Here is a 12,431-nt window from a genome sequence, read left to right as displayed (position 1 = left end):
GAAGACGGGCGGGAGGTTGTACCAATTAGAAGGAAGCAGTGGTTTGCCGGCTAGAAGGCTCAGAGAGACCACTTGGGCGGGCATTTAAAATGAGGGAGAAGGAAACCGGTAAAGAAAAAGAAGAGGTTGGGGGGAAGGCTGGATACGATACGGGGACAAGAGTCGCAAGCTACACAGGTCCCCCAGGGATCCCTAGATCCTGAACCTAATAGCGCTGCCGAGGATCCTGTAGGATTTAGATTTGGAAAGGAATCGCCTGATCCAACCTTCTTGTTGACACATTAGAAAAAAAAAGGTACGGAGAAGTTAAGCGACTTACTCGAGGTCACACAGCAGAGTCAGGGTGCAAATTCAAACACAACTCCACACTCCATGCTCTTTCTAAACGCTCTGTGTGTGTTTTTTTATTATCCTTTTGTTGCTATTTCCACAATGCGTTATGCCCAACAGTTCCGGAGTGAAAAATAAAAATAACTGGCAAGTAATTTTTGCATTAATAATAGCTATAGCTGAGAATACACGAAGATTTTTGCAGCACAGCAGGGTCCTGTTTGAAGGCATTACTCTAAAGAGCTTAATTCCGAACTATTCTAAATTGAAGACATTCCCTTTTTCTGTTAGAATTACAAAAGGAGTTTTGTTGGTATAAAAACATCTGAAATAAAATTTCTAAATATGGTCTAGGATGATAGTATAATTATCCACCTCTGGGCTTGTTGCAAGGATAAAAATAGCATTTACCTCCCAGGATTCCAGAGGATTAAGTGAGATATTATTTTGTAAATTGTTTTTGCTAACCTTAGAGTGCTATATAAGTGTTAGCTGTTGTTATTTATTAAGGGCATCTAGATGGGACAGTGGATTTTGAACCTTGCCTGGAGTCAAGAAGACTACTTCCTGAGTTCAAATCAGGCCTCTGATACTTGCTGTGTGACCCTGGACTAGTCACTTAATCCTGTTTGCCTTATTTTCCTCATCTGTAAAATGAACTAGAGAAGGAAAACTCCAAATGGGGTCATAGAAGACTTGGATACAATAACAAAACTGTTATTTAATGCCTGACTGTATGCCAAGAGTTGGGCACTGAAATAATAAAAGCAAGCAAAGGTAGTCCCTGTCCTCAAGGAGCTTACATTCTAATGAGGAAAGACTACACAAAAATGGGAGTTAGAAGGGAGTAGGGCAGGAGAGGAGATGCATGTTGGATCTGATCTCCTGCTATCTCCAACAAATTTGCCCTCTATCTTCTCCATTCTGTTATTGTTAGTCTTTACCACCTCCTTTCCAAACGACTACAAAACAAGCCTGTCTCACCAAACTTTCTAAAATGTCTCCTCCCTTTCACCATTAAACTTGATGAAACTTGAGAAAGCCCTTTACAGTTGGGTGCTTCCACTTCCTGTCTTCTCATTTCTTTTCTCCTAAATCCTCTATAATCTGACTTCTGACATTATTCTTCATCTGAAAAAGTTTCCTTTAAAATTAACCAATAATCTTGATCTCCCAATTGCCAGATCTAATAAATAGCCTTTTCTCATTCCTTGTCCTTCTTGATTGGTCTCATGGACTATTGATCACTTTTTGTTCCTACACCTGGATTCTCTTTCCTCAGTGGGTTTTGCTTACATTTCTCTCTTCTGAATTTCCCCTCATCTGTCTGGTTATATTCTCCCTTGTATCCCTTTTCCCTCTCCACTCCTAGAGAGCTATCACAAAAAATTATACATTTTTTTTAAGAAAAAAGAAAAAGAAGGAAAAAAAAAGTCAGCAAAGCCAATTGATATGCTGAAAAAAGCTGAAAACATATGCAATGTTTTATACCTTTGACTTCCCATATTTGTTGTGTGGTTGGTTTGTCCTTCATTCTCTAAAAGGAGGATGACTTGCAATTGACTCGGATTTGAGTGAGGAAGAGCTGTGTAAAGTCACCAGCCTCACTTTGTCCTCGAGAGCCATCTGAGTCAAGGGGCCAGATATGGATTGGGATTATGGGAGATGGGCCAGGATGCAGTTGGAGACCTTGGCTCCTTTAAGCTAAGGTCTTGTTGAGTTCTCATTTGGAGTGAGGCCATGGCACTCTAAGAAGTGAGTCAAGAAACTCACTTTATTTAAAAGACCCTCAGGGCTGCTGACCAAAAGAGGAACACTTACTATTTACCTTCCCTTGGAGCCAGGTAGGCCCCCCAAAATAACCATTAAGTGGTGCTTGGGCGTCTGGGACCTATTGTTGTCCAATTCATGAGATCTTGAGTGAAATGGGTTTTGAGGCTTGGTCTTTGAGAAAGAAATCTAGCCAGTAAACCTCAAGGTAATGAGGTAGCTTTTGGCCATCAAAATTTACCTTCTTTGGGGCAGAACTCCCTCAGTTAAAGGAAGGAATGGGGAGAGTGTCTTCTGATACCTATACCAAAAGTAATTTTTAAAAATCATAAATCTGACCCCTCTAGTCAAATTTCAATGGTTCCCTATTATCTCTAAGATCCAATAGAAAGTCAGTTTGACATTTAAAGTTCTTCACAACCTGGGCCTTTCCTACTTTTCTAATCTACCCTTACACTTTGTTCTTCCTTTAGGGAGGTATCTAGGGCCCTGGGCCTGGACTCAGGAAAACCTGAATGAAGATTTGACTTCTTCCTAACTGTGTGACCTTGGAGACAAGTCACTTAACCTTTGTCTGCTTCAGTTTCTTTAACTGTAAAATAGGGATAATACAAATTGCTTACTGTCTTAGGGAGGGGGAGAAGAGGGAGGGAGAAAACCTGTATATAATTTTGCATAAAAAATGAGTGTTAAAAAACAAGAATTTTGAATTAAATAATTTGAGTTTGCATATAAAAAATGGGGACATTTTGCAAAACAAATAAATAAAATGGGGATGATAATAGCACCTATCTCCCAGGATTCTTGTGAGGATCAAATGGAATAAAATTGGTAAAGTGCTTAACAGTGTCTGGTACATAGTAGTTATGGTTGAGTTGTTTCAGTTGTGTCTGAATATTCATGGCCCCATTTGACATTTTCTTGGCAAAGACACTGGAGTGGTTTGCCATTTTCTTCTGCAGCTCATTTTGGAGATGAGGAAACTGAGGCAAACAGGGTTAAGTGACTTGCCCAGGGTCACACAGCTAGTGTCTGAGGCCTTATTTGAACCACTCTAAGCCTGGCATGCTATCTACTGTACCACTTAGCAGCTGGCATTGGTGCACTTGATAGTCCTTAAACAGATGCTCCATCTCTCATCTTTCTTTTTAGCTCTGCTCTCTTCCATTCCCTAGTTTCTTTCAAGACACTTTCTGCAGAAGACCTTTCCTGGTTCCTCTAGCAGCCAGAGCTAGCTATTTCCCCTCAGAAATTGCCTTTCATCTAACTGCATACATCTTGCAAATATCTATTTATATGCTCTCTTTTCCCCATTAGAATGTGAACTCCCTGAGGGCAGAGTTTTTGGTCTTTGTTTTCCAGAGTAAGAACCGAACATATGGTTCATACAGGTTCTTATTAAGTGTTGGTTACTGATCCTGTTGTAAAAACCCAGGCAGAGCTCAGAGGTCTCCAGAAAGCAACCCTTAGAAAAACACACTCACTGAGGGGTTGGGGTGGAGGGAGGGAAGCTTTCTTTTGTGCTGTTTCCTACAATTAGAATGTGAGCCTCTTGAGGTCAGAGATTGTCTCAATTTTTCTATTTTTTTTTCTATTTCTCCAGTCTTTGTGTAGTGCCTGGCATATAGTAAGGGATTAATACAGGCTTCCTCCTCTCATTGGTGAGTATCTTCCTAGAACCTCCATTTGAGGAAGTTCCCAGGGCCAATCACTATTTGCTTCTCAATGAGCTCTACTCCTTCCTCTTGACTTTTCCACCTCTGGGCATGTACCTTCCTGGTACCTTCTCCCATCTTCACCTCTCTCCCAACTTTTCAGCTCCCTTTTTTGTGTTTTTTTTTTAATTATAATGTTAGCTCCTTGAGGATAGGCTATCATATATCATATCATATATCCTGTAGACATCTCAAACTCATCATGTCCTAAAGTGAACTCATTATCTTACCCCCAAATCCTCCCCTCTTCCTAACTTCCCTGTTACTGTTGAGGGAACCACCTTCCTCTCAGTCTTCCAGGCTTGAAATCTAGGTATCTTAATTCCTTACTGTCTCACCTCCACCTTCTTCTCATCTAATCTTAAAAAAAATTTTTTTTAATTGAGGCATTTAAGGTTAAGGGACTTGCCCAGGGTCACAGTGCTAGTAAATGTCTGAGGTCGAATGTGAACTCAAGTCCTCCCAACTCTATCCTATCCACTTCATTCCCTCCCCCCCATCTAATCTGTTGCCAAGGTCCATCAGTTTTACATTTGTGACATTTCTAGTATGTGCCTCCTTCTGTCCTCTGACACTGTCACTACCCTGGAACAGGCACTCATCATCTCATATCTGAACTCTTGAAATAGCTGCTGGTTGATGTCCTTGCCACAAGTCTCTCCCAGCTCTAGTCCATCCTTCAATCATCTGTCAAAGTGATTGCAGGTCTGACCATGTTACCCCCCACCCCCCAACCCTGCTCCCACTCAATAAGCTCTAGCAGCTCTCCTGTTACCTGCAGGGTCAAATATAAAATCTGTGGTTCAAAGCTCTTCATAACCCAATCTACCTCCCTTTACTCTTTCCAGTCTTCTTACTCCTTACACTGGTCCAATGGTACTCATCTTCTTGATGTTCCTTGAACAAAAAATACTCCATCTCCTAACTGGACATTTTCACTGGCTGTCCCCTTTGTTCAGAAAGCTGCTCCTCCTCCTCTCTGCCTCCTAGTTTCCTTCAAGTCCCAGCAAAAATCTTACCTTCTATAGGAAGCCTTTCCTGATCCCTTTTAATTCAAGTACTTTCCTTTGTTCATAATTTCCAATTTGTCCTATATGTATCTTGTCTGTACATGGCTGTTTGCGTTTTGTTTCCCCTAATGAGGGGAAAGAGTGGAAACTTTTTTTTTTAGAGCATTCTTTGTATCCTCAGTGCTTAACACAATGCCTGGCATCTGAGTGCTTAATAAATATTGGCTATCTTAACAAACGCTTTTCTATTTATTCACTCTTATTTTTTTTCTCAGGGGAGATATTTATAAAGGATTGCCCTACACTCATCCTGGTGGGTTTGCAAGGTCCATGAACACTTTTGCTCCCTTCTTATTACCATCCCTCCCTGTATCAGGCAATGTGACATAGTGAAACCTAGAAAGCTAAGAGACCTGGGCTGTTAAGAAACTTTGGATGCTTAAGCCCATTATCACAGATGAAACAGAACCTGAAAGGTTGTGGGAGGGGCTGATTTCAAATACAACTCTCAGAGCTTTCCTAGTATTTTTCAAGAGCAGCTCAACTGTAGGCTACCTGTTTACAGGTGTCACCCTCCTCTCCCATGCTAATTTTTTGTTCAGGATTAAGCAAAACTGAAGGAAACTAGTCTCCAATGTTCCCTTCTCATCATGTGCTGGGAAGGAGAGAAAGACATAATAAATTATTTTTAAAACCAGATTAAAAAAAAAATAAAAACCTGCTACCCCTCCCTTCTATTAAAGCACATTCAAGAAGCAAATATTAAGCACCTAAGATTATGAGAGGTCTTATGCCAAGTTCCTGTGGAGACGCAGCAGAATTCTTGGTTCTTATAGAGTTCACAACCTACTTGGGAAGATGAGACTAACACTCCGAGTCCTTAAGAGACATTTGATCTGATTGAAAAGATAGAGTGGACTTGAACAATCAGAAAGGAGAGGGAAGGACATGAATAAAGCTGCTATTGATCTTCCCAGTCCTTCCACCTCTCCTGGTTTACTACTTTCTGACAATCAGACCCTCAAATGAGAACCTTTAAAAAATTAGTGTTTGAGATATTCACTTGCCTTAACCTTATTAGGATTGGAATTTCTCTTCTGCCAATCACCACAGTTATAGACCATCTCTTCCTTTGAGATGAATGTGAGAAGGGAACTGTGGTATGTCACTTATGAGGCTGTATCTTCTCTGATGTCATAAAGAGGTAGTTGGGGTGAGGGGCAGGGAAAGATCACATAATAACTCTATTCCAGTTTAAAGAAAGTGTAGTACAACAGTTTGGGACTAGTTAACTCCATTTCTTTTCTATAATTAATGACATTAATGATGCTAAGGTATCTTGTGAACACCATTTCCTGTAAGTGGGCCAGTCAATTTCATCATTCATTCATTCATTCTTTTATTCCATAAATATTTACTGAGTATCACAGATTCCAAACATTTTTGACTCCTTTGCTATCCCAGATTCAGTATGGGGTAGTTTGGGTGATGACAGTTTTATAAATATGACAACTATCCAACCAACAGACCAGGCACAAATAATAAATTAGATGACACAGTATTTAATTATGATAAAGTAAAAAGTTAATAAGGGAAAATTAAGTAGTAGAATCATTCTCAGCATGTCAACATGACTCCTCCCTACTAGTCTCCCGTGTCAGCAGGAAAGGTAATATCCTCTGGAAGAAGCATATTCCTAGGATAGGAAAGGTTGTATCTCCTTTACTCTTCCTCCCACACTAATGTTCATTTTCTCTGTGAAGCTACTACTGACATCTGCTGGAACTGTCATCTGCTGCTGCTTCTTCCTGAGAAGAGAGAGGACTCTTATGACGCTCTGGTTTTTTGGAGGGGAGACTTCTCAAGACAACATACCTAAGGGCTAATTAGGACTAACACTCAGTTTGGCTGGTATGTTGAGTACTTGAAAGGGGAGTATATAAAATAATGTAGATTGCAGTCAGATTTTTGAGGGCTATAAATGCCAATCTAAGGAGTTTGTAGTTTTCTTAGAGACAGTAAAACACCACTGAAGATGCTTGGGCAGTTACCTGGTCTGACATGCTTAAGAAATGCTCATTTGGAACTTGTATGAAGAATGGACTGGAGAGGGAAGAAGACTGGAAGATGGGAGAACAATTAGGAAGATATTGCTCTAGGACATGAGAGGTGATGAGAGTTTGAACAAGGTGGAGAGAAGGGGTACTAATTCTAGATATGTTATAGGAGTAGAATCAGCAAGACTTGGCAACTGATTTGGTATGGGGGGAGTGAGGCAAAGGGAAAGAGTCAAGGATAACTTTGACTTTGAAAATCTGGATCATGGGAAGGATGCTGATACCTTCAACAGAAATAGCGATGTTTGGAGGACGAATGGGAATATAATGAGTTTTATTTTGGTAATAATGGTTTTGAGATGTTCAACAGACCATGGGCTATGAAGGACTGGAATTCAGGAGAAGAGATTACAATTGGTTCAAGAATCATCTGCATATGGGAAACTATGACTCTATGGGAACCATTAAGATCACTGAGAGAATGAATACAGAGAAGAGGTCTCAAATAAAAATCTTGTGCTGGTATACACTCATACTCAGTGTGTGTAGGAGTAAAGGAGACTGGGAAGAAGCAGACAGGTAGGGGAATGAAAACAGAATAGAGCAATGACTTGGAAGGTAGAGGAGAGAATATTTATAGAATCACAGAACTTGAAAGTTGAAAGGTACCTAGGTCCCTATCTAGTGCAACATATACATAAAAGAAATCCCCACCATAACACCTCAGAAAACTATTCATCCAGCTTCTTGCTTGATGACCTCCAAGCAGGAGGAACCCATCACTTCTGGAAAGCAGTGCACTTCCTTTTTGGACAGCACGAATTGCTCAAAGTTTTCCCTGATATCCCAGGCTAAATCTTTGCAACTTGCATCCATTTCTTGACCAAACAGAACAAGACAAGATCCTCTACATGACAACTCCTTCAAATACTTGAAGACTTCTATAATGTCAACACTGAGTCTTCTCTTTTCCAGGCTAAACATTCCTAATTCCTTCAACGGATCTTCATGTGACAAATACTGAAGACCCTTCAGCATCTTGACTTCCCTCCACTTGATATTTCCCAACTTATCAATGTCTTTAAATTATAGTGCCCAGAACTGAATATAGTATTCTACATGAAGTCTGACAAAGGGAAGCTAGGTGGTGCACTGGGTCTGGAGTCAGGAATACTCATCTTCTGGAGTTCAAATCTGATCTCAGACACTAGCTGTGTGACCCTGGACAAGTAATTTAATTGTTTTCCTCAGTTTCCTCATCTATAAAATGAGCTGGAAAAGGAAATGGCAAACTATTCTAGTATCTTTGCCAAGAAAACCCCAAGTAGGATCATGAAGAGTTGGACATGACTGAAATGACTGAACAACAACATGAAGCCTGACAAGGGCAGAGTGTAGTGGCACTATCACTTCCCTATTTTCCTGAAAGCTCTGTCCCTGTCAGTGAAGCCTAAGATTGCATTAGCTTTTTAAAAAAAGTCTCCCATATTTCACTGTAGCCTCCTATTGAACTTCTGTCTACTAAAACATCCGGAACCTTTATTTTTTTTTAAAGAACAACTACTATCTTAATAAACATAGCTCCCCCATTTTCCACTTGTGAAGCTGATTTATGATACCCAAATACCAGACTTTACATTTATCCTTATGGAGTTTTTCTTTTGAATTCTGTTTCTGCCATCCATTATATTAACAATCCTTCTTGGCTCTGTACCATCTTCCAATTTAATGAGTGCATCATCAAAAATGTTAAATGACACAACACCAAGCCCAGATCCAGTACCTTTGCCATATCAATATGGAACCATTAGTAATTACTTTTTGAGTCGGGTAATCTAACCAGTTCTGAACAGATCTGATTGTATTATCTTCTAAACCATATTTCTTCACTGCAGTGACATGAATAGCATGAGATACTTGATCATAAGTTTTGCTAAAATCAAGGTAAACTATGTTCACAGCATTCCTCTCACCTATTATTTTAGTAATCCTGTCAAAAAAGGAAATGAAGTTAGTTTGGCATGACCTATTCTAGATAAAGCCATGTTGGCTCTTTATAAGGGGAAGGGAACAAGCTTTTATTTAGTGCCCTACTGTATTTGAGGCATTGTGCTAAGATCTTTACACATATGCCATGTGATCCTCACAATAAGCCTGTAATGTTGCTATTATTACCCTCATTTTACAACTAAGGAACTGAGGCAGACAGTGGTTAAGTGACTTGCCCAGTGTAACACAGCTTGTAAATGTCTGGATTTGAATCCAGACCTTCCTGGCTCCAGGCCCAGTGTTCTAACCACTGCACTATCACCATTTTTTTTTCCTTTTCTAAATGTTTTCCAACCATCTCTTTAATGATTGGTTCTAGAATTTCTCCAGGAATCAAAGTCAAACTCTCTGGCTTATAGACTCTGTATAGTGTCTACTCTGTTCTCTTGTCCTCTTTTAAAAAATCAAGACAATATGTTCTTTCTCTAACCTCTGTCATTTCCCATGACCTTTCAGCTATCAATGACAGTGGCTCCACAATCATACTGGATAGTTCTTCCAGGACTTAAGAATGTAATTTATGTGGGCAGGTGACTTGAATTCCATCTTTTTGCTCTGACAAAAACTTGGATTCATCCAGAAAACTGCTTCCATTCCTCTTGAGTACCGATTTCTTCTTGTGTTTTCCCACTGATATTCCTTTTATTTAAACAATGAGAAGACCCATTAGTTCCAAGAAAAGACATTTAATTAAACATAATAAATTACAAGAAAACTCTCCCCTTCTTTTCCTCCCACATCCACTATACATACATATGTTCACTCTGTTGGATATTATTAACTCTATTGGACATTATAGAGTATATACCCTCTCACAGATTCCATCCTGCTGGTTCCATACCTAAGAGAATACCTGGGAGAGGCTACACATTTTGGGGATATTCAGCGTTGAGGAACAACCAGAATCTCTGGTCTTTGTTTTCTACCATGTCCGTGCTGTCCTTCTAAGCCTGAAAGATCCCTCTGCCCCCTAACCCCTTCCTCTAATTGGTCATTTCCTCCCAGAACCTCCATTGTAAGGAAGGCCTGAGATCTGCCATGTTCCCTCCTTCATTCTTCCCTGGTCTCTCTGCTCCTGACTCTTTAGACTTCTTTCTCCACAATCTGCCTGCTTGGGTACCTTCTCTCCTCTCTTCCAAATTGTCAACTTTCTTTTATGTGTTATCTTCCTCTATTAGAAAGTAAGCTCTGGGGTGGCCAGGTAGCACAGCGAGTAGGAGCACCGGCTCCAGTGTTGAGAAGACCTGGAGATCGAATCCCGGGCTCAGACACTTAGCACCCACCCAGAAACACCTGGTCATGTAACCTTGAGCAAGTTACTTAACCCCGATTGCTTAGGGGCAGCCAAATCCGGGCTCAGATACTCAGCACCACACCCAGAAATAACTGGCCCTGTAACCTTGAGCAAGTTACTTAACCCCGATTGCTTAAAAAAAAAAAAAGTAAGCTATTTGAGGGCAGGAACTGTCTTTATTTTTGCTTTTATTTGTATTACTAGAGTTTAGCACAGTGCCTGGCACATAGTAAATGCTTAATAAACTTGTTGACTGACTCTTTAGGATTGTGTGTGAATACCTCTTTTAATGTTGACACTTGTTTTCCCACAGAACCACTGATGTCATCTGCTATCATCTGGTCTGGTGATACCATCAAGCTGCAAGTCATGCCATAAGATGCTGGTGTCCTCTGCTGGGTTATTTTCTCTGCTGCACTACATTTATAGCATTGCTGTTATCTCTTGGTTCTCCCTTGAATTATAGCTGCTATGTGGCCATTTCCCTGAAGGGGAGTGGTCATAACTCTTTCTGGTTTTTTAGTCCATAACCCCAGGGGTTTTTTCAGTTCTTAAATTTTTTTTTACTATGAACTATAAAATCATCTATAAACATGAACCTTTCCAAATACAAAGAAGACCAAAAAAAGAATATTTTATATGGATCTGTTACATACAGTTTATTTTAAAAATATAAATTAAATTTAATGCAATTGTACCAACATTGCTCTTCTTGTCTATGTCCTCTTATGAACTTCCTTTGGCTCTCTTCTGTGTATTTTAAAAATGTTTCATTAATACTTTTTTCTTTAATCCTTTTTCTGCATTACTATTATTGCACACCCATTTCCCCCTTTCTAAATGAAAGCCTTTTCTTATTAAAAAAAATTATAGCACAGCAAAACAAATTTGTATTGTAATGATCATGTCTGAAAATGTATGTCTATTTCTGTAACTATAACTCATCACCTCTGCACCGAGAAGTGATAACACGCTTTAGTCATCAAACAAACTAGGTAGCGCAGAGATGGACCTAGAATCAGGAAAACCTAAATTCAAATTTTGTCTTCAACACTTACAAACTGTATTACTGAGCAAGTCACTTAACCTCTCATAGCCTCAATTACATTATCTGTAAAATGGAGATAATAGGATCTAATTCACAGGGTTGTTGTGAGGATCAAATGAGATAACATACATAAAATGTTTTTTTAAAAACATTAAAGTGCTATTTAAATGCTAATTATATTATTATAATTCACTCAGTGTTTTGGAGTCATGATTGGTCATTGCACTGATTAGAATTATTAAGTCTTTCTTTTATAATGCTGTGATCATTGTATACATAATTTTTCTGTTTCTGCTCACTTTGCTCTGCATCATTACATCCATCTACCAATTTTTTTCTGAAGCAATGCCTTTTGTAATTTCTTACAGCACAATAATATTATATTGCATCTATGTACCATAATTTATTAATTTATTTTTCAATTGATGGTCACTCACTCTGTTTCTAGTTCTTTGTTACAACAAAAAGTGTTAGTATGAATATTTTTGCTTGTTTGGGTTTTTTCTTTCTTTTTTTTTTTTTACTTTGGGGTATATACCTAGTAGTGGTATCATTGGGTCAAAGGGTTTGTAAAGTTTAGTGACTTTTTGGGTATAGTTCCAAATTGCTTTCCAGATGGCTGGACCAATTCACAGTTCTACCAAGAGTCTATTAATGTGCCTGTCCTTCCACAGGCCTTCCAACAAGCATAATTTCTCTCCCTCTCTTTCTCTCTCTCTTTCTCTCTCTCTCTTTTTAAATCATCTTTGCCAGTCTGATATGAGGTAGAACCTCAGAGTTGTTTTTAATTTGCATAGTTCTAATTTGTGATTTTATATAGATGTTGATAGTTGGTATTTCTTCTTTGGAGAACCATCTGTTCATAACCTTTGACCATTTATCTACTAGTGTATTGTTCTTGTTCTTATGTATTTGTATCAATTCCTCATATAGCTTAGATATCAGACTTTTATTTAGAAATTTTCTCAATAATTTTCTCCCCATTGAACTTTCTCTTCTAACTGTATTGCTTTTGTTTGTGTAGAAATGTTTTAATTTTAAACAGTCAAAATTATCAGTTTTATTTCTTGTGATCCTGTCTATCCCTTGCTTGGTTAAGAACTCTTCCCTTATTCACAGTTGTAAAAAGCATGTCCTTCTCTGTTTCTATAATTTGTT

The 12,431-nt window shown here is 39.0% G+C and overlaps 1 long non-coding RNA gene across 1 annotated transcript; it reads left to right on the top strand.

Annotated features, from left to right (window-relative positions):
* Positions 1-58: 58 nt before the first annotated feature.
* Positions 59-11,112, top strand: LOC138150778 (uncharacterized). The gene is made up of 2 exons (XR_011165646.1): positions 59-295; positions 10,539-11,112. It is a non-coding gene; the product is annotated as an uncharacterized lncRNA (long non-coding RNA).
* Positions 11,113-12,431: the final 1,319 nt, after the last annotated feature.

The sequence above is a fragment of the Petaurus breviceps genome, unplaced genomic scaffold, assembly GCF_028583685.1.
Source record: "Petaurus breviceps papuanus isolate PSGF00001 unplaced genomic scaffold, PetGlider_PUasm1.0 90887, whole genome shotgun sequence".
NCBI lineage: Eukaryota > Metazoa > Chordata > Mammalia > Diprotodontia > Petauridae > Petaurus > Petaurus breviceps.
The sequence above is the reverse complement of the archived record's forward strand: the minus strand, read 5'-3'. Positions and strand labels throughout refer to the sequence as shown.